General features: G+C 34.7%; 1 long non-coding RNA gene across 1 annotated transcript; it reads left to right on the top strand.

Moving 5' to 3' along the window:
- The first annotated feature begins 971 nt into the window (after nt 1–971).
- On the top strand, nt 972–26,268 carry LOC129655645 (uncharacterized). The gene is made up of 3 exons (XR_008716069.1): nt 972–1,274; nt 21,717–21,893; nt 26,162–26,268. It is a non-coding gene; the product is annotated as an uncharacterized LOC129655645 (long non-coding RNA).
- Nucleotides 26,269–26,521: the final 253 nt, after the last annotated feature.

Genomic DNA, 26,521 nt, shown 5'->3' with positions numbered 1-26,521 from the left:
CTGGCTTCAGTTTCTGTGTACATAGAAGGAGGAGGGGTGTTAATTCCAGATTTTATTCATTTTTCAAGTAATTATTTAAAAGATTATAAATTCTTCAGAAACATTGCTCATTTTTATTGGCTTTGTTTCCTAAATGCTATTGTAAAATTCAACAACACATGAGGTACCATGCATAGTATAATTTTAGAGTGATTTGAAAAAATAAAGCCCACAGAAATATTCTCATGGAGGTTATCTTGCATGTTAACTATATAATAACACTTAGTCATATGCATATTTATTGACAGGAAACAGTTAATAATTTGTGGGATTTTAAAAGGTCTCAATGAAACCCTACATAAAATGGATACAATATTAAAATTGTTTATATTAATAAAAATTTAAGGTAAAAATTTAGAAAATAATAAAACTGATGGAAACTTAACTCTCCCCATTTCATCATCTATCAAATCTTCAAAAATTTTATGTGTTTTTTTCCCCAGAAAACTCACTTAGAGAGATAGATAAGTAGATAGTGATAGCAAGCAAGGAAAGATGGTAGTTTACAGAATGTTCTTATAAAATAAAACTATGTAAGTAAACAATGTCTGACAGAGTTCTCAATATATGCCCTACTTCTTCACATCCATTCCCTTTGTTCCTCCTATTAGGGGAAACACACTGATTGAAACCGCCCACCCTGGCCAGGCACCATAGTAACCGTGTACATGAGTTGTTTTAGACAGGAGGTCTTGGTAAGGAACACTGAACAAATAAGCCACCACCAACTGGAAGAGTTCAGGAAAGGTCCAAAGGAGATACCACATGTCTGACCATCTCCCAGAATCCTTCTCTCTGGCATCCATCTTGGCTGAACAAGGGGAGCACCACCAGGAAGGACTCTGAGTCAGAATGATTGGCTAAAGAAACCCTGAAACTAATCCCATCACCATAAAACCCATAAAACTCTGCCATGTGGCAGAGCTGTTCTCCTGGGTTCCCTTACCCTACTGCTCTCCACTTGGGTGCCCTTTCCCAATAAAACCTCTTGCTTTGTCAGCACATGTATCTCCTCAGACAATTCATTTCCAAGTGTTAGACAAGAGCCGTTTGGGGCCCTGGAAGGAGTTACCCTTCCTGCAACAAATGGTGACTCTGGCGGGGACTCTTCTTCACTGCGACTGACATCCTGACCACTTGGGGTACTCAGGAATCAGACCCAGCAGCCGCAACTGGGACCCTTTTGTCCCTGGTCTCATCCTGACGTGGACAACTGGCCAGAGTGCCCTGACCGGGTAAGGAACAAGATTCTTTATTGACCTCTCTCCGCTTCCCTCTGTCTTTCCTCTCCTTAACCCTTCCTATCCTTCCCCTTTTTTCTAGTCCCCTGGTTCCTAGACGCTGGAATCTGGACAAAGGGCCTAAGCCTGAGCTAAGGATTAGAGACTGATCACCTCCTCTTGGAAAAGAACTCGAATTCTGGTTCTGTTCTGGTGTGATTTCTGGTAGGGCCGAGTTCTAGTCCTCCCTGGAGGCCTAGGGTAAAGTCCCGTAATGCCTGGGTATCTGCAGGTGGCAGGAGACGTCTGTAAGGCCACCCCTTTTGCTCCCCTACCCTGCCTCCTCCCCCTTCTTCTTTCAACCTGGCTTCCTTTCCTCCCTTTGAAATCTTTGAAGACCTGGGATATTTTCATTTGGTCTTTTAGTATTGGATCTGAAGCTCTGTGTCTCTATAGGAGGTTTTCTGAGAGACTGTATTCTTGTATTTAAGGGAGTGTCTGATGAGGACTGCCAGGCATATATGTGTATTTAAACTCTGTGTGTGTTGTGATTTTGATGGCCACTTTGCTTTGTTTGGCCACTATTTGGTTTAGACCTGCAGCCATTTTTTTAGAACTTGATTTTTTTTCCCTGTGCCTTGAGACCACAACTCTAAGGGATACTTAACTAGACCATCTCTAATTCCTGAGACTGAGGGAAAAATGGGGAAAAGCCTTTACAATTTTTATTTATTCCAGCTGTTTTTATAAACTAGTAAATTTTATATTGTAATATCTAATTCATGACCAAGCTTAGAAAATAAAGCTGGATCTTGTGTTGTGTATGTCTAAATATGTCTCAGTATGTCTTTGTCTTTGGATAATATTTTTGAGATTAATTTGTAAATTAGCTCTATTTAATTGGCTTAAAGAAAAGTAAGCACTAACAAATCAAATAATTCTAAATTAAATGATAAATTTCAGATTCATGTGAACAGAGAAATATTCAATATTAAATATCTGATATTAATGTTTATTTGTTGACCTAATATAGACATGTCCAAGAGTAATTAACATTAAGTAGAATATTTTCATTGTACCTAGGTGTAATATAAGTTAAATATTATCATATCTGTTACAAGTTTGTCAACAAGGAAATTACCTTAAGTGTAGAAACTTCTAAAAAAAGTGTAAATGAGATATGAGCTTTTAGATAAACTCTATTAGGGATAATTATGCTTTAGGAATATCTGTCTAAAATAGTCTCTCCAGACTGGGGTAACTTGAATTTGTTTTGGTTGTGCTAAACTAAGTGTTGGAAGTCTATTGAATAGTTACATCATTTCCAAATAAAATAAAATTTTGAAACATTTACTACTAAATACTTATTTCCTTTTACAGAGAAACTAAAGAGATTTGGGACTATAAATGAATGCTTGGTGCCATCCTAAAATGTTCTAAGAAAGCAAGTGTTTTAGAAATTATCACTGGTATTTATGCTCACCAATCTATAAAATGTTAATATAAAAGTTAGTTCTTGGTTGCTAAAGGAAAGTAGAAAGTGTATTTTCAGTAAAAAAAAAAAAAAATAAAGGTATGATAAAATACTAAAAAGAGTTATACATGATCAGGATTTTCTAAAATTGGATTGCAATTAGTTATATAAGTGGATTTTGTTAGGAATGACACAGCCCTAGGAAAACTGGTTAGAGCCAACTAGGTCCAAGATGGTGGAGTAGACTTTCACTAGACCCTGAGCCTCCATATATAAGCCCATTGTGACATATCAACAAGCTAAATGATATATACATCAACATTGACTAAATCTGACCAAATCTTATAAACTCTTTTAATTGATATTTTTGACAAAACTTCCTAAATTGAATTATTTTGAAGTTCCTTTGATTCTCGCTAAATTTGGGGTGCTTCAGAGGGCCCCTGAAACATCCCAAAGACAGACATTAAACTAATTGTTCTTATTTGGTTGGTTAAATTACATGAAAAATATTATCAAATGAGTAATAAATCCTCTCATGTTATAATGCATGGTAAATATTACTAATATAATTATTCTAGAAATTATATAGGAGAAGGCAATGGCACCCCACTCCAGTACTCTTGCCCGGAAAATCCCATGGACAGAGGAGCCTGGAAGGCTGCAGTCCATGGGGTTGCTGAGGGTCAGACACGACTGAGCGACTTCACTTTCACTTTTCACTTTCATGCACTGGAGAAGGAAATGGCAACCCACTCCAGTGTTCTTGCCTGGAGAATCCCAGGGATGGGGGAGCCTGGTGGGCTGCCGTCTATGGGGTCACACAGAGTCAGACATGACTGAAGTGACAGCGGCAGCAGCAGCAGAAATTATATGGAATTCTTAACATTCTGATATGTCCTGGTGTTGTAATAGAAAACCTGATTACTTCACAGAAGTTAACAAAAGAACTGAATGAACCAGTGGATATGCTTGTAACTTTTATGGTTTCTGTCTGAAAAATTACAGGTTTGAATTTTGTGTTTTCCAGGAGTAGGGAAAAATCTTCCTCTCAAACTAATTATGACAATAATTTGGTAAAATTATATGTTATAAACAAAACTATTATATTTTCTCTCTGACTCCTCCAGAAATTGGAAACTCTTAGGTTTCCAGTAAGTTTATCAAATGAATTAGGAACATTATCTCACTAACAGATACAAAAATCTCAAGGAAAATTTTTGAGACCTTTAAAAGGGAAGAATTCACCTAGATTTGTCAGGTGAAATCTGTGATGAGCCTTTGGAGTAAGTTTCCCAGCCCTGTTTTATTTTAAAAGCTCAGTCTGAGACTCTATAAATGTTCAGCAAAATAAAAACTCTATGATTAATTATGGTTATATAAATCATCAGGCCAAAATTAGTGACAGAAGACCTATTTTGCAAACAAACTAGCCTTAATTTGGTTATATTTGATAGAAATGAGGGTAATTTTAGGGAGAAAAAGATGTTTCAATAAATGTTAAATCCCAGTTTGTTAATGGAGGTCTGTGTCTAGTAAGACTCATTTCTTGGATAGTTCTTTGTTGTTATGTGATATTAATGTAAAATTTAATTGAATTCTTAAAGACCACCCTAAGTTTGTTTCTAAAGCTTATCTCAGTAATCTATCTTTGGATGAAGATCAGATGCCTCATGACCTGCCACCAGGACTGGAAAAATACATAATGTAAGGGACTGTCTCCAACCTGGATGGAAGGACTTTTTTTTTATCAGGTACTGTTAACTAGCTCATGCACATTGAAACTGAAGGGAAATTGACACAACTTGGTGACTGAACAACACATACATTAGATAGCTAGTAATCTGTAAAGGAGATCAGCCCTGGATGTTCTTTGGAAGGAATGATGCTAAAGCTGAAACTCCAGTACTTTGGCCACCTCATGCGAAGAGTTGACTCATTGGAAAAGACTCTGATACTGGGAGGGATTGGGGACGACAGAGGATGAGATGGTTGGACGGCATCACTGACTTGATGGACATGAGTTTGAGTGAACTCCGGGAGATGGTGATGGACAGGGAGGCCTGGCGTGCTGCGATTCATGGGGTCACAAAGAGTCAGACACGATTGAGCGACTGAACTGAACTGACTGAATCTGTATATGGGAATAATAACTTCAGCAACTATATGAAAAATTATATTATTAATATAATATTTATGCCACTGAGATAAGATATATAAAAATTGCTTAATAAAGTATCTTGTTATCAAATCTTAATAATTATATATGCTTATGTGTTAATTTTTATACCTGATTAGATAAATAATAAATATACTTATCTTTATATACATATTAATCACGTAGTCATGATTTTCTAGTACTGTCGATGATATAACTTATCAGGTAAAGAAATACTGATTTTCATAATAAATATTTTGTTTTAGTTAATTTATTCCTTTGGACAGAATAGGGGAAGGAGAGGGTGGGAAGAATTGAGAGAGTTGCACAGGAACATATACATTACCATATGTAATATAGATAGCCAGTGGAAATTTGCTGTATGATGCAGGGAGCTCAAATCAGATGCTCTGTGACAGTGATAACTTAAGGGGTGGAATGGGGTGGGAGGTGACAAAGAGATTCAAGAGGGAAGGAACAAATGTATACCCATGGCTGCTTCATGTTGATGTATGGCAGAGACCAACACAATATTCTAAAGCAAGTATCCTCAAATTAAAAAATAGAATTTAATAAAAATTAATGATAGTATTAAAGGATGGCTTAAAATATTTAACTTACTTGCTTATGCCCATAATATTTTATTGAATTAAGATGAAATCTGGTTTTGATGTTATCATTAGCAAATCACAAAATTAAATTGTACAAAAGAATTATATAAAGAAAATAAAGGAATCCATTCAAAGACAATCACAGTTTCAGAGTATAAAAGATTTGAAAAGTTGACTAATTATAGATATTATTTATGAATATCATCATTGTGAATACATTTGAAGAAAGACTACACTTCTGATTTAAAGTATATGAAACTGGAACCTATTATACAGAGTGAAGTAAGCCAGAAAGAAAAACAATACAGTATACTAACGCATATATATGGAATTTAGAAAGATGGTAACAATAACCCTGTGTACGAGACAGCAAAAGAGACACTGATGTATAGATCAGTCTTATGGACTCTGTGGGAGAGGGAGAGGGTGGGAAGATATGGGAGAATGGCATTGAAACATGTATAATATCATGTATGAAACGAGTCACCAGTCATGGTTCGATGCACGATACTGGATGCTTGGGGCTGGTGCACTGGGATGACCCAGAGGGAGGGTATGGGGAGGGAGGAGGGAGGAGGGTTCAGGATGGGGAACACAGGTATACCTGTGGCGGATTCATTTTGATATTTGGCAAAACTAATACAATATTGTAAAGTTTAAAAATAAAATAAAATTACATGTGAAAAAAAATAAAGTATATGAAACATATTTTAAAATACCAAATGTTTCTTTGTGTCTAAAAATTTTGTTCCTAGGTATGGTGGCTGAAGAATTGTATAAAATAAGGAAATATATCTTTTTGTCATATTTATATTATTTTGTATCAGGGAATGATAAAGTATTATTACATTAAATGTACATAGCCCATAAGTTAACTTGCCTCTTACTCTAAAGTTACATGTGAAAGTAGCGAAAGTTTAGTCACTCAATTGTGTCCAATTCTTTGAGAACTCATTGACTGTAGCCTGCCAATCTTTCTCTGTCCATGAAATTCTCCATGCAAGAATACTGGAGTGGGTAACCATCTCCTTCTCCAGGGAATCTTTCAAAACCAGGGATCAAACCTGGCTCTCCTGCATTGTAGGCAGATTCTTTACCATCTGAACCACCAGGAATTGAGAGTAAATAATCACAATCTGTATTTTGAAGTTTTACTTGATTTTATTAATCTGTTAGTGGTTAATTTGTTACAGTTTTATTTCATCTATTTCCTAAAATAAGCTTAAAGAAGTAGAAATATGAAAAGAACCAGTAGCTTTTTTTAAGAGTCATAAAACAATTAAAGCAGTTTTAATATACAGTAGGCAAAGAAAAAATTATGTAAAACAATGATAATTCAGCTTTTATACTTTAAGAAAAATATAATATTGTCCTATAGGTGTTGTAGTTCAAGTCATCATTCACAGGAATTTTATAGGAATTAAAAGATAACTATAAGAGTAAAAAGAAACAAAAGTCACAAAATGTTTTTTTCTATACTACTCATTAAAATCATTCAAAGTAAATATGCATTTTTTTTCCTTTTGACTGAAAAATATCCCAATAAAACTACTGATGATTTCCATAATCCCTTTCGTACCAACATTATATTTAAAATTAAAGGCTACAGTAAACTACTAAATCTTACCCGTTAGTCTAAATGAATCAATCAGGTTTTATTCATCATTCAAGTTTATAAAATGTAGAAATTAGTAGAAGACAAAATACTGTCTTTGAATGCAGACAATGTTAAACTTTCTTTATAAGCTTCTACTAATCAAAAGAAAATTAGGAATAAAAATACACTTCAATGAATTTTATTCTTTAGTTGATTTATCACTAGAAGCAGAACTTCTTTTCAATTGAATACAGTAATGAAAAGTAGGTGTATTGTCACAAACTCATTGATCTTTTCTTAACTAGTAAATTAAATCTTCACTAGTAGCAACAAAATAAAGATTTTTCTTCTAAGGTTGCTTATATATTTCTACTTTATTTTAGCTGTCTCTCAAATTTTTGTATTCATGGGAAGCAAAATAGTGGTTGATGCTCCTGTGTATTAAACTGCATATTAAGAAAACACATTATATTGTATTAGGAAACATAAGTGTGTCTGGTATCATCAAGAAATGGTTTCTGATACATGTCTATTATATTACATCTTTTTCATCCTTTTGTGCATTTTAGATACCTATTGATTAAAATTTATTTTACATACATTATGTTTTTTGTTAGATTTTGATGTTTATTTCATTTTTGCTTTAACTTTCATCAGTAGATTTTATTGCTACACATGTGATCTGAATCCAGGAGTAATTAGAGCATGTTTCAAATATGCCACTTAATATATTAAGTGTGAATTTTAAAGGGAAAATTGTATGAGCAACATAGTAACTGTACCACATAGAAATTCAAATGTTCTATTAGGATGTAAAGTGGTAAGAAAATAAATACTTTGGGAACAAGTCCATAAACAAATGAGTTTTTTTTTTTTCCTGTTTGTGCAAAACAAATTAGGAAAACAGTCAATGTCTCTTTTCCAGTAACATTTGCTCTCTGCACCAAATTTATGTCTAGATGTTTACTTGGCTTGTATCATCCTCAGGAGATGTGGCTTATTAGAGCCACTTGGATGGAAGTCTTATGAATCTAATGACAATTGTTTATTTTCCCCAAAGAACAACTTCCTAATGATTTTTATTCAGCTCCGAAGTACTAAAATGACAAGTTCAGTTCCAGATGAGAGTTTTTAAGTTTTTTTCAGCTATTCTAATATGTTTTATAGGATAAATGTCAATTTTTCTGACCTAAGTAGATGTTTAGAAGCAGATCAATTATTTTGATATAAATGTTGTCTGCTTCACTGATGCCTCACACAAGTATGAATAACAATTTGAAGCCATTGGATCAATATCAAACACGTTTATTTGTAGTAGGAAGACAAATACAGACATGTATTTTTTGATACTATAGATCCAATTATCTTTAATTTAGTTAATAGTAATTGCTAACGCCCTGCTTATTTAACTTATATGCGGAGTACATCATGCAAAATGCTGGACTGGATGAAGCATAAGCTGGAATCAAGATTGCCGGGAGAAATATCAATAACCTCAGATATGCAGATGACACCACCCTTATGGCAGAAAGCAAAGAGGAACTAAAAAGCCTCTTGATGAAAGTGAAAGAGGAGAGTGAAAATGTTGGCTTAAAACTTAACATTCAGAAAATGAAGATCATGGCATCTGGTCCCATCACTTCATGGCAAATAGATGGGGAAACAGTGGCTGATTTTATTTTGGGAGGCTCCAAAATCACTGCAGATGGTGATTGCAGCCATGAAATTAAAAGACACTTACTCCTTTGAAGGAAAGTTATGACCAACCTAGACAGCATATTAACAAGCAGAGACATTATTTTGCTAACAAAGGTCCATCTAGTTAAAGCTATGTTTTTTTTCACTAGTCATGTATGGATGTGAGAGTTGGACTATAAAGAAAGCTGAGCGCTGAAGAATTGATGCTTTTGAACTGTGGTGTTGGAGAAGACTCTTGAGAGTCCCTTGGACAGCAAGGAGATCCAACCAGTCCATCTTAAAGGAAATCAGTCCTGAATATTCATTGGAAGGACTGATGTTGAAGCTGAAACTCCAATACTTTGGCCACCTGATGTGAAGAACTGACTCATTGGAAAAGGCCCTGATGCTGGGAAAGATTGAAGGCTGGAGGATAAGGGGATGACAGAGGATGAGACGGTTGGATGGCAACACCGACTTGATGGACATGAGTTTGAGTAAACTCCGGGAGTTGGTGATGGACAGGGAAGCCTAGGGTGCTGCGATCCATGGGGTCGCAAAGAGTCCGACAGGACTGAGCGACTGAATTGAACTGAACTGAAAGAATACTTAGAAAATATTTTGCGTGCATGCTCAGTAGCTTCAATCATGTCTGGTTCTTTGCAATCCCATGGACTGTAGCCCACCAAGCTCCCCTATCCATGCGATTCTCCAGGCAAGAATACTGGAGTGTATTACTATACCCTCCTCCAAGGGATCTTCCCCATCCATGGATTAAACCTGAGTCTCCTGCATCGTAGGCGGATTCTTTATGGGTGAGCCAACAGGGAAGCCCAGAAAACATTTTAATCAGGCTCAATTGTAAGTGTAAGTGTTTATGCATTTGGGTGTGTATTCATGTTTATGCATGACTCTGTAAAGCATACCAAAATAACGTATTAATAACTAGTCCAACAGGTGAATTTTATGGCAGTCATCAGAATATTTGTTTAAGGATTGGCATTAAATTAGTTTCTACTTTTTGTTTTACTAATAGAATTACCAGTGACCCCTCCTCCTCATCAGCCCCCTGAAGCCTGAAAACACTTTCAACTTTTGTAACCGCCCTGTTGATGCTACTTCTTGCTTTGTTTTCCATTTTAGGTACCTTCTATCAACAACTCACCAGGACAGTAAAGAATTTAGCACTTTCTCCTCTCCCTACCCTAATAACCATGGACAACCTTTCTACTTTTTCCTCCTAATTTAATTTTATTTTAATGTAGGTTTAAAAAACCCCATGTTTTGACCATGTAGATACTATTCACATCACAGTTACATAATATTTCTTATCGTATGTAACCTACCTTTTTAATTTTTCCTGGCAGTAAGTTTGCTTGGACTTCTTATAGCTGCTATTTTTGTTGTTATTATTGCTTATTCATCTGAATCTCTACCCCAGCTGTCTAAATCTTCCCTCAAAATGATCTGACATAGCAGGTATTCTATCAATTTTCTCTTTTTGGAGAAATTTTTCACAGAGATCTCCACTGTGCTCACACTTGGCCTGTTCTGTGTCTGACACACAGCCGTTCTCCTTGTTTCCCCTACACTATTATCCTGGGAATGTCCATTTCCTCCTATTTAAACCTCTCATTTCTCTCTCTCTCTCTGTATTTCTTTCTTGATATCCACTACTGTTTTTGTGGACGACATCCTTTAGTAGTTTTCTGAGAAATGATGCATGAAAATTAATGTTTTGAGACCTTGAATGTTTAACAAATTATTTAATCTATGCTTACATTTGACCGACACTTTGCAGACAGAATTCTAGACTAAGTAGCAGGGTAGAACAACTTGAGGGAGTAGGAAGATCTGGACTTGCCTTCTCCCATGGACATATTGAGTAAGGAGGCAGATGTCACCCCTTTCCCTATGAGGGTAAAGCAATTGGAGATTCATTCTCTATTGACTGAAATTCCAAGATGAGAATAGCAGAAAATTAAGGGAGGTTGGGCCCTGCCCTGGAGAAGGCAATGGCACCCCACTCCAGTACTCTTGCCTGGAAAATCCCATGGATGGAGGAACCTGGTAGGCTGAAGTCCACAGGGTCCCTAAGAGTCGGACACGACTGAGTGACTTCACTTTCACTTTTCACTTTCATGCATTGGAGAAGGAAATGGCAACGCACTCCAGTATTCCTGCCTGGAGAATCCCAGGCACGGGGGAGCCTGTTGAGCTGCCATCTATGGGGTCGCACAGAGTCGGACACGACTGAAGCGACTTAGCAGCAGCAGCAGAGCCCTGCCCAGATCACATATCTCTCATTCCTCAAATCAGGAGACCTCCCCAATCATGCATGTGCAGAAAAGTCTCCTTGCACGCCAATGGGGGATCAATGTCAAGTGATGCTCTACCCAGAGGCCTTTGCAGTAGAATTCATTTTGGCTAAGAGATGCATGCACAAACATGGAAGGATCCTGAGATATACCAAATGAACTGTGAACCAGGCAAATCAAAATGATTGGCCAAAGGAAAATCAGAAAAAAAATTTTCGACATAATTATTTAAACACCCACGAGGGCGCAACTCAGGGATTTTCTCTCTGAGTCTCTCCATGCGCTTATCCCCATGTATCATACTCCTTTTCCTCTTTACAAATACTTTACTTGCTTCACTACTTTCTGTCTTTGTGGAAATTCTTTTTTGCAAAGATGAAGGGCCAGGGCAGCTAGGATTTGGTTCTTTCACCACCATGACCCAGCCTTAATCTCTGGTTGGGAGCCTAAGCCCTGCTCCTACCTGAAATCAATACCAAAATGACAACTTCAATTGGAGAAACTATCTCTGAGAATGACCTGAAGACTAGCAGAAAAAATATTCCACAACTAAAGATTTTTTAAAAGCCACACTGAGATTGACAGGAGGGGCAAAGACAGTCTGGACAGGACTCACACTCCCAGTGCTGTGACCCACAGGTGGGAAAGATATCACAATCCTGGAGGCCTTCCCTGAGGAGCAAAGGCTCAGAACCCCCACACTGGGCTTCCCAGGCTGGGGGACCTGCACCAGAAAGTTGAGTCCCCTCTACTGTCTGGGTTTAACCAAATTAACCTTTGGCTTCATTCAACATCTTGATACTTGCACAGCCTGGCCTTCCCTAGCTCTTATTCATTAACTATTCTGTTCTTTCCATCACAAACATTTATCACCTGTAGATAGATTTCTGTAGATATATGTTTATATCTTTGCCTTAAAAAAATTGTGGCTTGTGGAAACATCTGAATTTGGTAGAAAATAAGTGCTATTCAAAAATTCTAATCCCTTCTGGGTTTTGGTGTTTTCAATCTGATAACTTTACTGCCCTGCCTCATCCCTAAAAGTATGCACAAACTTTCATACTCCTAAAAGTTTACCATGACTGGACTCACTTTTATTATCATCCACTGTAATGAGTACTTAATGGACTCTTGTAATGTGGGAAATTGTTTTTCAACTTTTGAAAACTGTACTGAGTTATTTTATTAATACTTTTCCCCATCCTTTTTCTCTTTTTTTGAAAGTCAATAATTCAGATATTGGAACTCCTAGATGAATACACTCATTTGCTTAATTTTTTCTTCTAGTTCTCACTTTTTTGTCTCTTTGCTTTTCTTCCTGGGAACTATTCTCATTTACCTTCTGACATTTTATTGCAATCCTGTGCTGAACCATACTAGAGCTGAAACAAAAGAAAAAAAAATCAATAATACCTATATTGTCTTTATTTTTAAAATTATTTTGTTAACTTGAGATTTAAGCATTAATTTAAAAATATTTTATTAAAATGTACTTTGTTTGGATTACTGAGTTGATTGCTGTACCCGTACCTTCAACACTCAAAGCTTCATTTGATTCACCCTAGTCTCATCTCCGTTTAATGCCAGTTGCCATATATTCTCTCTCAGAGCAAAGTACACCTGGTACTGGATAAAGCCTTTTGTGTTTCAGGCACTGAGTTATTAATCCAAACCAAGGACATGATGGCTAGTATAACAGAACTATGATTTAAAAAATCAAACTTTAAAAAATATGAAAACAAAAACTGGAGGAAATTGAGATGATTAATAAAATAGGATTTCGAAATAAACTAAAATTCTGACTTAATTAGAAAGACATGAAGACATTGCCACAAATAACTGGGTGCTATTTTCAAAACACAGTTCAGAGAACTAACAGTTCCTCAGTGTTAATAACTTCTAATTTTTCTTCTCTCCTACCCCATCATTTATCCTAACAGTCAGAGATATCTTGTGCTTCAAATAACTAAGGCTTTGGGGAATTCTGCAGGATGAAGTCAATTACATTAGTTCTTGCCTTTCCCCATTGTTGGCTTCAGTTTATTTTTCTGATGTGTTTGTTATTTACCTCTAACCCAGAGATTTCCCAGCTTGCAAAGTATTGTTGCATTGTTCTCAACTCCCAATCTCCCTGACCTAAAAGTCTGTGTCTTGAAATGAAAACAAAATATATATTTTATTGTCATTTCATTAGAGTTTGAGGATGGAAAAAAAGCAGAGGTAAGTGTCCAGTCTACCACCTTTATCTAAAATTTCCTTTTTAAGCATTTAGGGTTTATAAGCATTAAGGGTTTATAAGATACTAGTCATTACCAGCACAGAAGCAAAATGAAATGAGTCAAATTTCTACAGTGAAACTTAAGATGTATAAAACATAACCATTTTCTAGCAATCGTTTTCTGTGTATCAGGTACTATACTCTTTAGTGAGTATACAATGTTTTAAAAATTACAGACATACCACTGAGCCTTATTTTTACTCTGAAATGTGTTATAATGGGGAAAATCTCAAGGTGTTATGCATACAACCAGAAGGAGGTCTGACTCTAGCTTGGTAGCTCAGGGAAAGCCCAGAAGAGATGACATCGAAGTCAAGTCATTAAAAAAAAAAAAAATGCAAGAACAAAGTAATGAAACATGATGAAGAATGGAGAGGGGCAGCTGCAGCTAAATACAACACTAATGCATGTAAAACTGCATTAAACATATCAGAGAAAAGAGGAGAAGTGAAAGGCAACAGAGAAAAGGAAAGGTATACCCATTTGAATGCAGAGTTGAAAAGAATAGCAAGGAGAGATAAGAAAGCCTTCCTCAGTGATCAATGCAAAGAAATAGAGGAAAACAACAGAATGGGAAAGACTAGAGATCTCTTCAAGAAAATTAGAGATACCAAGGGAACATTTCATGCAAAGATTGGCTTAATACAGGACAGAAATTGTATGGGCCTAACAGAAGCAGAAGACATTAAGAAGAGGTGGCAAGAATACACAGAAGAACTTTACAAAAAAGATCTTCACGACCCAGATAATCATGACGGTGTGATCACTGACCTAGAGCCAGACATCCTGGAAGGCAAAGTCAAGTGGGCCTTAGAAAGCATCACTACGAACAAAGCTAGTGGAGGTGATGGAATTCCAGTTGAGCTCTTTCAAATCCTAAAAGATGATGATGTGAAAATGCTGCACCCAATATGCTAGCAAATTTGGAAAACTCAGCAGTGGCCATAGGACTGGAAAAGGTCAGTTTTCATTCCAATCCCAAAGAAAGGCAATGCCAAAGAATGCTCAAACTACTGCACAATTGCACTCTTCCCACATGCTAGTAAAGTAATGCTCAAAATTTTCCAAGCCAGGCTTCACCAGTGCCTGAACTGTGAAGTTCCAGATGTTCAAGCTGGATTTAGAAAAGGCAGAGGAACCAGAGATCAAATTGCCATCTATTGGGTCACTGAAAAAGCACGAGAGTTCCTGAAAAACATCTATTTCTGCTTTATTGACTATGCCGAAGCCTTTGATTGTGTGGATCACAACAAACTGTGGAAAATTCTTCAAAAGATGGGAATACCAGACCACCTGACCTGCCTCTTGAGAAATCTGTATGCAGGTCAGGAAGCAACAGTCAGAATTGGACATGGAACAACAGACTGATTCCAAATAGGGAAAGCAGTACAACAAGGCTGTTTATTGTCACCCTGCTTACTGAACTTGTATGCAGAGTACATCATGAGAAATGCTGGGCTGGATGAAGCACAAACTAGAATCAAGATTGCCAGAAGAAATATCGATAACCTCAGATACGCAGATGACACCACCCTTATGGCAGAAAGTGAAGAGTTATTGAAGTGCCTCTTGATGAAAGTGAAAGAGGAGAATGAAAAAGTTGGCTTAAAACTCAACATTCAGAAAACGAAGATCATGGCATCTGGTCCCATCACTTCATGGCAAATAGATGGGGAAACAGTGGCAGACTTTATTTTTTTGGACTCCAAAATCACTGCAGATGGTGACTGCAGCCATGAAATTAAAAGATGCTTGCTCGTTGGAAGAAAAGTTATGGCCAACCTAGACAGCATATTAAAAAGGAGATACATTACTTTGCCAACAAAGGTCTGTCTAGTCAAGGCTATGGTTTTTCCAGTAGTCATGTATGGATGTGAGAGTTGGACTATAAAGAAAGTTGAGCGCCGAAGAATTGATGCTTTTGGACTGTGGTGTTGGAGAAGACTCTTGAGATTCCTTTGGACAGCAAGGAGATCCAACCAGTCCATCCTAAAGAAATCAGTCCTGAATATTCATTGAAAGGACTTATGTTGAAGCTGAAATTCCAGTACTTTGGCCACCTATGTGAAGAACTGACTCATTTGAAAAGACCCTGATGCTGGGAAAGATTGATGGCAAGAGGAGAAAGCAACGGCAGAGAATGAGGTGGTTGGATGGCATCACCGACTTGATGGACATAAGTTTGAGTAACCTCTGGGAGTTGGTGATGGACAGGGAAGGCTGGTGTGCTTCAGTCCATGGGGCCGCGGAGTCGGACACGACTGAGAGACTGAACAGAACTGAGCTAATTGTCACAATCCTAATGCAGTGCTTAACTTGGCATTTCAATCTAATTGTTTTCTGCCAAAATTTTTCCCTTACATGTCTTTGTGTGTGTGTGATTAAGTAACCCTTCCATACCCTATTAAAATAATTAATATAATGAAGATTTTGACATATACTTTTTAAATTAAAGGGCATGGGAGTCATGGTCTAAGGTACAAAAGGTAAGAATAATCACATTGGGAGTGAATATTGAAGAACAAGGACATAGCCTAAATAGCTCTTTTTCCTTCTATGTATATAATCACACAAGTATGTCTATTCTCCTAGAACAATATTTTGGTGTTTAACATGAATGGTATTTATTCTGGCTATTCTCTTCTCACTTTTCCATTATACTATTAAGCACTTACTCTATTACTCTTGAGAATATTTTGCTCTGAGTCAATGACACCCAAATTGAAATCAGTCTTTTTTTTTTTTTCCCCAAGCCAGAAGGAAACATGAAGATAGAGATGTTTCCTTTAGGAATTATGATCATTTTTATAACTGAAAAGATGATGGATTTGAAGATTTAGGAACTTGGTTAAGGGTAGTATTACATTGATATTTTCCATTTTCTTATTATCAGTAAATATTTTAAACCTTTATTTCTTTCTTTCAGTTTTGATGTCTCCACAAGGACCGTATACAAATAGTTTGTAGAACAAAGAACACTAATACTATAGACCTTAATGATATTTGTGTTTGAAACTAGATTTTGGCTTCTCACAGAATTAATTTTTCATTGTGTAAAGTGAAACATTGACCAATAATGTCCCTATTAGTTGCAGATTTCAAAATACGGCTTTCAATTATTTACTCATGCTTTAAAGTCTCTCATTTAAATATGATATGCATACCCTGACTTAATTTTTATCTTGCAATCTTTCAAATGCCTTTCTGCATAAAATAATGTCTGGGTGGTGTTTTTAATTCAATTACTGTGGGTGAGTATTAAAAAATTACTGAATCAAATTGGAAAAATTTTAAATAAATATTTTAATTTATAATTAGTAATTATTATAATACTATAATTACTATAAGAATTTTTTCAGTTAGTGCTTTGATTATTTAGTATTCATTGTGGGAAATAAAGCCCACCAGCTGAAACCCAGAGAATGGACTTGAAGTTGAAGTGAAGTGCGAAGCAAGGCTTTAATAACTGCCTTCCAGGATCTGGTGTTTGATGGGCAGGCACACTGAGTCCTTCAATAAGCAATTTCTACCCTAGCACTCAAGTCCATCCCCAGTCCCTCACTGGCTCAGTACTATGGAATGAATGATCTTCCCGATGTCACCTAGGTTTATTTGCTCCCTCTTTATGGGCTGGTTCCTCCTTGACATCTTGTTTCCTCCTTTCCTGAGTACCTACTCCCATGCTTATGTTTTGAATTCACCAATAGAACGAGCCCCTGTGAAAATCCTAGGCATCCTACCCACCCTTTGTTTGCCAGAACTTTCCAGTTTTGGAACCCTTACTGTTACTACATCAGTAAGCTGTGAGGCAAGTTTGGCTGGAAGTAATTTTTCCACTCAAAGCCAGTGACTCTTGAAAATGGACCACTTTAAGTTTTTTGTTTTTTCTTTTTAATTTCCTACCTGTACTTAATGAGATAAAAAGTTATAGACAAAGTAAACATCAAGACAGAGGATTCTCAGACACCAAAGAAATACTTCATAGTGATAAAAGGGGTCAATTCATTTAGAAGACAAAACAAACTCAATTATATATGTACTTAATAGCAAAATTTTGAAATACATGAGACAAAAATGGAAAGAATTGAAGAAAGAATCTATACTTTTGCAAGGAGATTTTAACACTGTTTTGATAATTGAAAGCAACATAAAAAAAATCAACCTATAAAATTATCAGCTTATATTAACTAATTGATATTAAAGCACTATTTCCCAAACTGTGAGATATATATTCTTTTTAGTACATAGAGCATTCACCATATAGTGGACTATAAAACAACTCCCAATAAACTTCAAATAATTAAAAAGTGTACAGTATACTATTTTACCACAAAGCTATTAATTAGGAACCAAAAAAAAAAAAATCTCCAAATAATTAGAATTTAAAGATTAAACTTGCAAATAATCCACGGTTCAAAGAAGAAAACAAAGAATTTGGATGTCATTTCAAACTGTACACTAATGAAAGCAGACCATGCCAAAAGTCATGTAACAGTTTAAGCAGCACATGGAGAAAATATGGTAAGTTTAAATTGGTGAAGTACAGAAATAATCTAATCTCCTATATTTAAAAGATGGAAAACAAAACCTATTTAAAATTCAAAAAGATTAAAAGAAAGGAAAATTAGTATCAATGAATTTGAAAATAAAAAGTATTTAAAAATCAACAAAGTTAAAGATATTTGAAAAGGTTAATAAAAGTATTATATCATTACCCATATTTGTGGAAAACAAAGAAGGGTAAATTCAAAATAACAATATTAAGAATGAGGCAAGCAATACTACAGATTAACCAACAATAAAATTTTATAACATTTCAAAATAGTATTTTATGAATAATTTTATATAAATAGATGCAATAATTTAAAAAAAAATAGGAAAATTTTCTGAAAGACATAAATTGCCATAACTGATGTAAAGTAATAAACTGAATATCCCTTTATCTATTGAGGAAATTTGGAGTAGGAAATGGCAACCCACTCCAGTATTCTTGCCTGGAGAATCCCATTGACAGAGGAGCCTGTTGGGCTACAGCCCTTGGGGTTGCAAAGAATCAGACACTACTGAGCCACTGAACACACAAACACACTGAGGAAATTACATTTCAAAACTTTTCCATAAAGAAAATTCGAAGCTGTTTAAAGAGCTATTAAAAGAGCTCTTTAAGTAGCTACCCCAATGAATTGTATCAATTACTTGAAGAAGAAATAGGACAGAAACTTATAAAATAGAGGAAAAGAAACCCTTTCAAAGCTTATTTTATATTTTGACACCAAAAGATATAAAGACTTGAAAGAAATTAATAATCCAGTATTTCTTGTAAACATAAACACAAAATTTTTAAAGACAATATTAGCAAATCATATCCAGTCATATATATGAAAGAGGCTGAAGGATATGAAGCATGATAATCAATTGGAATATATTCCAGGAATGCAAGACTGGTTTAGCATTCAGAAATTAATCAGTGCAACTTGCCATATATATAATATAGAGAAGACAAATAATAAGATTGTCCAAAAAAGTGCAGAAATAAATATTTCAAATGCAGCACTCATTCATGATAAAGCCTTTTAAAATCCTAGAAAGATAGCAGAACTCTCTCCATCTCATAAAAAATATATGTGCTGCTGGGAAAGACAGAGGGCAGCATAAAAAGGGGGTGACAGAGGAAGAGATGGTTGGATGGCATCATGGACTCAATGAACATGAGTTTGAGTAAACTCCAGAAGATAGTGAAAGACAGGAAAGCCTGGCATGCTGCAGTCCACGGGGTTGCAAAGAGTTGGACCCGACTTGATGACCAAACAACAAGAAAGAGAGTAGAACTCTCAATCCATCAAGCAGTCAAAGTTACCACCACCAGTAATCAGACAAACTGATATCATGTGTTCCTTGGTTAACATTCCCTGAGAAACGTATTTACTCTATACTTGTCCTAAGTTCATAGCCTGATTCTAATCATGAGCAAACATTCAAACCCAGAAAGAGATATTCTACAAGATACTGGCACATACTTTTCAAAAATGTTATCTCCTTAAACATAGAGGACTGAGGACTTGTTTCAAATAAAGAGACTAAAGGAATATTGATAGCTGAATGCAGAGTATAAATGGAGGCTTTCATTTGGTATCAAGGAAACTGTCCAGTAAAATGATAGTAAAATTTGAATAAAATTTATAGATTATATTACTGTAATAACCCTTAAAAAAAAAGAATATATGTGAAAACTAAAATCATATTTTAGTGTTTCTCTTCTACCATTTAGAATATTACTGAAGAATTTGTTTTCATAATTTCTGCTTAATGTTGTAATGGAAGTCCTAGCTAAATTGGACAAAGAAATAAAAATACAAAAGTTGGCATGAAAAACTTAATATCAGATAATATGCCTGTGTTTACAGAGAAGCCTCCAGAATCTACTTAAAGTAATTACTTGGAGTAATAAGTAAATTTAGCAAGCTCACAGGATACAGATTGGTATAAAAAATGATTGCATATATTTCTATATACTAGCAATGAGAAATAAACTTTTTAAAATGTTTCCATTAATGATAGTATCAACATATATTAAGTAGAAATAAATCTAACAAATATGTGTAGGATCTCTCTTATGAAAAGTAGGAACTGCTTCAGAGAGAAATAAAATAAGACCTAAATAAAGGGAGAGCTATGCTATCTTTTGGAGAAGGCAATGGCACTCCACTCCAGTACTCTTGCCTGGAAAATCCCATGGGCGGAGGAGCCTGGTAGGCTGCAGTCCATGGGGTCGCTAAGAGTCAGACATGACTGAGCGACTTCACTTTCCCTTTTCTCTTTCATGCACTGGAGAAGGAAATGGCAACCCACTCCAGTGTTCTTGCCTGGAGAATCCCAGAGACGGGGGAGCCTGGTAGGCTGTCATCTCTGGGGTCGCACAGAGTCGGACATGACTGAAGCGACTTAGCAGCATGCTATCTTTATAAATGAGAACACTCAATATTTTTAAGATGTCAGATTTTCTGATTTGTTAGCTTTAATACAATTTCAGTCAGAATATCAAGAGAATATTAACTAATTCTAAGATGAAATGGAAAAGAATCTGGAATACTCATAATAATCTTGAAAATGAAAACATTTGGTAGAGTTATACTAATGTTTCAAAACTTGCTGTTAATCTGCAATATGTCCATAGCATATTTTAAGAATTTAATAATACACAAAAAGATCAATAGAACAATAAACATCTCAGATATTTTCAATTAATTTTGGAACAAGGCCTGAGCCAACTCAATGGGGAAGAAAAGTATTTATGAAATGATGTTGGAATTAACTGGATATTTGTATTTAAAAATTATTGTTGATCTCTACTTTCTCAATACAAAAGTTATTTAGCTGGTTCATAGGACTAAACATAAAGCTAGCAGTAAAAAAATTTTAGGAGAAAATATGGAGAATAACTTTGTGATCTTGAAATATGCCAAGATTCTTAAATAGTTAAAAAAATAACAAAAAAATAAAGGTTGCATTTACTTTCCTACTGTAAATGCTTTCAGAAAATGATACTGTAAATTTGTATTGAGGCAACACAGAATCATGGAAAGATCATGGCCTTGAAATAAGGATTACCTAGTTGAACTAATTTGGTAAATACTGAGTGAAACACCAACAAATTTATTAGTGTAAGAATTTGTCATAGTTTTAATAGGCTATTGTGATTTTTCCATTTCTAAAATAGGCACTTGGTACACTATTTGCCAAATTTATTTGAAATTATCAATCACAAAAAAGAAAATAATCACAAAATTCCTATTTATATCTTGCATTGTATGTGCTATAAAGAATACATTTAGGGAAGTAATCAGTTACAGGTATCTTGGTTTTTTAATCATCAAGGTCTAATTGAACACTTTGACTTTTGCACAAATGAATATATTTATAAAACAGAAAGTAGAATCACAGATGTAGAAAATATACTTACAGTTACTGAGGCATAAGGGTGGGAGGGATAAATTGGGAGATTGGGATTGACTGACATATATACACTAAAACTGATAACTAATAAGGACCTACTGTAGACCACAGGGAACTCAACTTAGTACTCTGTTATGGCCTATATGGCAAAAGAATCTTAAAAAAGAATGGTTATATGTATATGTATAACTGATTCACTTGCCGTATGCCTGAAACTAATACAACATTGTAAATCAACTATACTCTACTAAAAAGTAAAATAAACAAACAAACATCAGAGTGTAAAACATTTGATTTCTCTTTTCTTATCAATATTTTACAAGTTATCATTCTTATGAGTTTCCCCCCGTGTTTCTCTGAAAGATATGCCCTTCATTTGTTTGTTGTTTAGTCACTAAGTTTTCTGCGACTCTTCCGTGACTTCATGGGCCGCAGCCTGCCAACTCCTCTGTCCACAGGATTTCCCAGGCAAGAAAACTGGAGTATGTTGCCATTTCCTTCTCCAGGGGATCTTCCTGACCCAAGGATTGAACCTGCATCTCTGGCATTGCAGGCAGATTCTTTACTGGTGAGCAACCAGGGAAGCCTTTCATTACTGCTATTTTATTTCATGTTTCCTTGCTTTGTGAGTTTATTGAGTATTTGTTAAAGTCATTAGTAATTTCTATACATGACACTGACTTCTCCTCTAATGTATTTTGTCAAATAAAGCCAGATTAAGTGGTGCACATTTATCTATGCAGACATGCAGACAGACAAACACCCCTGTGTGTGTTAGGGCATACATGTAAATATATGCATGTATACAAATGTATAGCACAAACAAAAGGGAGATCTTATATTACCTAATGCCAAATTTTTCTGTGTAAACTATCATTCAAAATAATCACATTCTTATTTTTTATATGCTTCTAAGATAATAAGAGATTGAACATGATCCAAGGACATAACTATATGCCAACAAAATCCTTATCTCTTAAACTAATGTTTAATCTTCCACAATCTTGTCCTAATCTACTTTCAGATATAACTTCCATCCATAACATCTACCAAACAACTTAATATATCCCTTACATTTAGTTGATATACCTGGTGAAATGAGCAACTAATTCTTACAAAACACCTTCTATATGCCTCTACTTATGCTATTCCCTGTGCCAAGAATTCCTTCAGCTTTCTTCAAAGATTAGTGTCAAATCAACCTCTGCAATACGCTGGTGTTATTTCCCTCAGCTGAAAACGAACTCTAATTCTGCTGAATGTTATTAACATTTTCAACGTCTACTATATTTTTAAAAGTATAAATGGAATTTTCTGACTATAAATATTGATTTCATGAGGTGAGAGTTAACCATTTACAATAATAAATCTCCTAGACCTCTGCACAGTTTCACACATAGACGATTCTCAATAAGTGCTTGTAAAATAAATGGATGTTTCTAAAAATCATAGATATTTTTGCTTCTCTTTAAACTACTTTAAAAATAGCCACAGAAAAATTTGTAATTATTCTAAGATAATACTAGCTATGGATTCCATGGCACTTAATATCTAATAGGTTTTTGTAGGCTTCAGTTGTGTCGTGTGGAAGGTACTGTGTCAAGCTTGCCAACTTCTCTATTTGTATAGGATATGAATTTGAAATTATTTTGTTAAATAAACCAGTAATTATATAACTTTTTTACTATGTATATAATATATACATTATATTTCTTATATATGGAATTATTTTGTTTTATGATATGATTTTATTCACTTAACAAATTTTATTGACTGTTTATTATATCAAGGCACTATCCTAGACACTTGAAATTATACTTAGTTTTGTAGAAGAGATACAAACAAGTATATAATATTCTTTTGCTCTCAATATATATAGCATATTATCTATATAATTCATATTTATAAAATATAGGGGAAATACTTAAATATTATGGCAAATATTATGAGATCAAAGAAGTCTATAAGAGATTAACACTAGATTAGACTATTAGAAAATACTTTTTTGAAGAGATACATTAAAGTTGTGTAAGCAGAGTCTGAAATATGGGGAGTTACCACATAAAGAATAGACAAAAAGTATGGCTATTATTGAGAAGATAAGAAATAACAAATGTTGGAGAGTATGTAGAAAACAGGAATCTTCATACACTGTAGATAGGACTATCAAATAGTAAAGTCATGGAAAATAGTTATGGAGATTCCTCAAAATATTAAGAATAGAACTATAATATGATGCAGCTATTCCACTTCTGGGCAACAAGGAAATACTAATTCAAAAAGATATGCATACTCCTATGCTCACTGCACCATTATTTAAAATAGTCAAGATGTGGAAACAACATAAGTGTCCTTATGGAATAAGGATAATAAAAGAATAGATAAAGAAGCTGTGGTATATTTATGCGATAGAATACTACTCAGCCATAAAAAGAATGAAATCCTTCCACTTGCCACAACATGGATGAACCTTAAAGGAATAATGCTAAGTGAAATAACTCAGACAAAAAAATACAAATATCTTGTGATTTCACTTATAAGTCAAATCTAAAAAAAATAAATAAACACATAGATACAGAGATAAGATTAGTAATTATCTAAGGGGAAGGAATTTGAGAGTAGGCATCTTGTGATTTCACTTATAAGTCAAATCTAAAAAAAATAAATAAACACATAGATACAGAGATAAGATTAGTAATTATCTAAGGGGAAGGAATTTGAGAGTAGGCAAAATAAGCAAACCAGGCTCAACTGAGTGGAGTAGGATTATAATTAGACTTCTGGTGGTGATTTCTCTGTTGTGTATAGAGATGTTAAATTATAATTCTGTACACCTGAAATATATCACTAAAAAATTAATTACAAAAACAGGACAGAGGAAAAACTGATGATAGATACAGAAAAATGTCTAAAATTACCATTATAATCTAAGCAGCAAAATGCTTGTTAGATCCTTTAAATGTCTCTAACAAAATGGTTCATTTTAATTACTCTCAAAATAATGTGAATTTTGTCTGTATTTTAAAAGATTTTTCTTAAAAGAAATTAAGAAAATATCTCATAGAGAGGCATATAATAGATTTTAATAAACATATGGGAAATTGAAAGTTTACACATTGTTTTATTGTCTATAGACAAAAAAAATAGAACGGGGAGAAGGGAGCACAAACATGCATAATCATGTGTACTTTGTTTATAGTATAATAGCATTTTTTTCCTTAGTTTCATGAACTACTTTTCTTTCTTTCCCCCCCACAAAATGCTTAGTAGACTATTTTGAAATCTTAAAATAATATTCTTAAATATATTTATTTAACACTCCTGTTGATTAGGAGGCCTTACAAGATTTTAAGATCACAGCTGAATTTGAGGACTGTGAAGTTTGACGAATATTTTATTTGAATATTATGAATTATGCATAAATGACCTATTGGTTCCTACAGTAATAGCCTAATTAAGCTTTAACTCATTAATAAGAAAATTCCAGTTTTATTATTAAATGTTCCACATGTTTACAACTGGACAAAATCAAAAAACTTACACCATAAAAAGGTAGCATAAAGTCATCCTGTTCATTCAGTTGTAAGAGCTTTCATTTTGCTACTTCATGAAATGATCAAGTTTTTTGTTCTTTTTTTTTTTTTTTTTGAATTGTGATACAGAAGAAACAATTTTAAATTAAAAAAATAAAACCTATCGGTTTATATTGCCAATTTACCCACTGTTAAGACTGTTGTCATGCATGCTAAAAATACTTTAGAAAGATTTCACAGTTTGCTTTCATTTAACTACTTCTTTATTGACTTAATTTTACACAAAATGGAGCACAGTTAAAAACCCAAGGGAAGATATTAGGTTTTAGTTTTATGTACCCCATCATGGAAATAATAAAATGAAGAATGGGGTTTTTTGGTTTTGTTCTTGAAACACTGTCTCATTTTCCGAGGTATGCCATTTTCTTTCAAAATATATAGAGTAATAAGGTAGAATTGCCACAGTAGAAAACAATATTTTAAATGGGAAAACTCTTTGTTTCCTAAAGTTTTTCTTTCATGAGACCTGTTTCAAATCAACTGTGCATTTTTTTTTTAACTATACAGTAATGCAGTTAAGTACACATCCCTGTGTTTCAATAAATAAAGGAGCCACAGAAATACACTCATCAAGAGTAAGGCTATTATAGGGAAACATACCTGTACTCAATTATCAGAATAAATGACTGTGCTAACAGCAGAAAGGTTGATTAATTTTTTGTTACAAACACTTGCATATTAATAGATACATTTTTGTCAATCTCTTTGATGTTGAAATTTTGCAAGAGATCATCTAACATATGTTCACACTACCTGCCTTCTAACAGATAAAAATTCAGTAGTGAGAGGTTATATGAATCAAGCATGCACCATCCCATAGCACAGGTCTAACGACCCCTGAATGTGACCTGCTCCCAGAGGAAACCAATTTAATGCTTCATCACACACAGAGCAGTATGTATGAATCACAAAACCTCCAGATAAATTAGTGACAGGTACATCTGAATAGGATTCCTTCTAAGTCGCTTATCTGCAGCCAGGCAAGCTTGTTTCACGCTCACTTTCAAAGATAAAGCCACATGGCATGTTGCCTTGGCAGATTCTCACAAAGCAAACAGCCCCCATTGTCCATTATTGGTGGAAAGATTCCCTTATTATTTCAGGTACTGTACACTGTGACAGCAAATGGGGTAAAGTGAAAACTACCTGCCAGCTGAGAAATTCATCAGCTGATACCAGGCCTTAGGTCTTCTCTAACTTTCATAAGCTCTGTGCCTCTTCTCTTTACTTTTATTTTTGACAGTTCTGATACCCTCGAGTTGTAGCCATGGCAAAGTGCAAGTAAAAACAGCCGGTTATCAAAGACGACTTATCAGAAGCCAACAGGAGAAGAGATGCCAACTGTTAGTCAGTAACTGAAAGATCTGTAGCCCAACAAGGAAGAAAGATGCACCGATCTTTTTTATCTTGAAACAGCTCCTTATTCCATTTGAAAAAACTCAGAGAAAATCTGAGACACTAAATATATGCTCTAAGTACTTAGGGATAATAATCATAGAAAAGATAAAAAAAATAATTTATGCATAAAATAGCATGGGAAATGTTTATTTGTAATGGAATATATTTATATATTTTATCAGCCATAAATAAATTGGACTATTAA

Source organism: Bubalus kerabau, chromosome 1 (assembly GCF_029407905.1).
Source record: "Bubalus kerabau isolate K-KA32 ecotype Philippines breed swamp buffalo chromosome 1, PCC_UOA_SB_1v2, whole genome shotgun sequence".
Taxonomy (NCBI): domain Eukaryota; kingdom Metazoa; phylum Chordata; class Mammalia; order Artiodactyla; family Bovidae; genus Bubalus; species Bubalus kerabau.
This window is presented reverse-complemented; position numbering and strand designations above follow the sequence as displayed.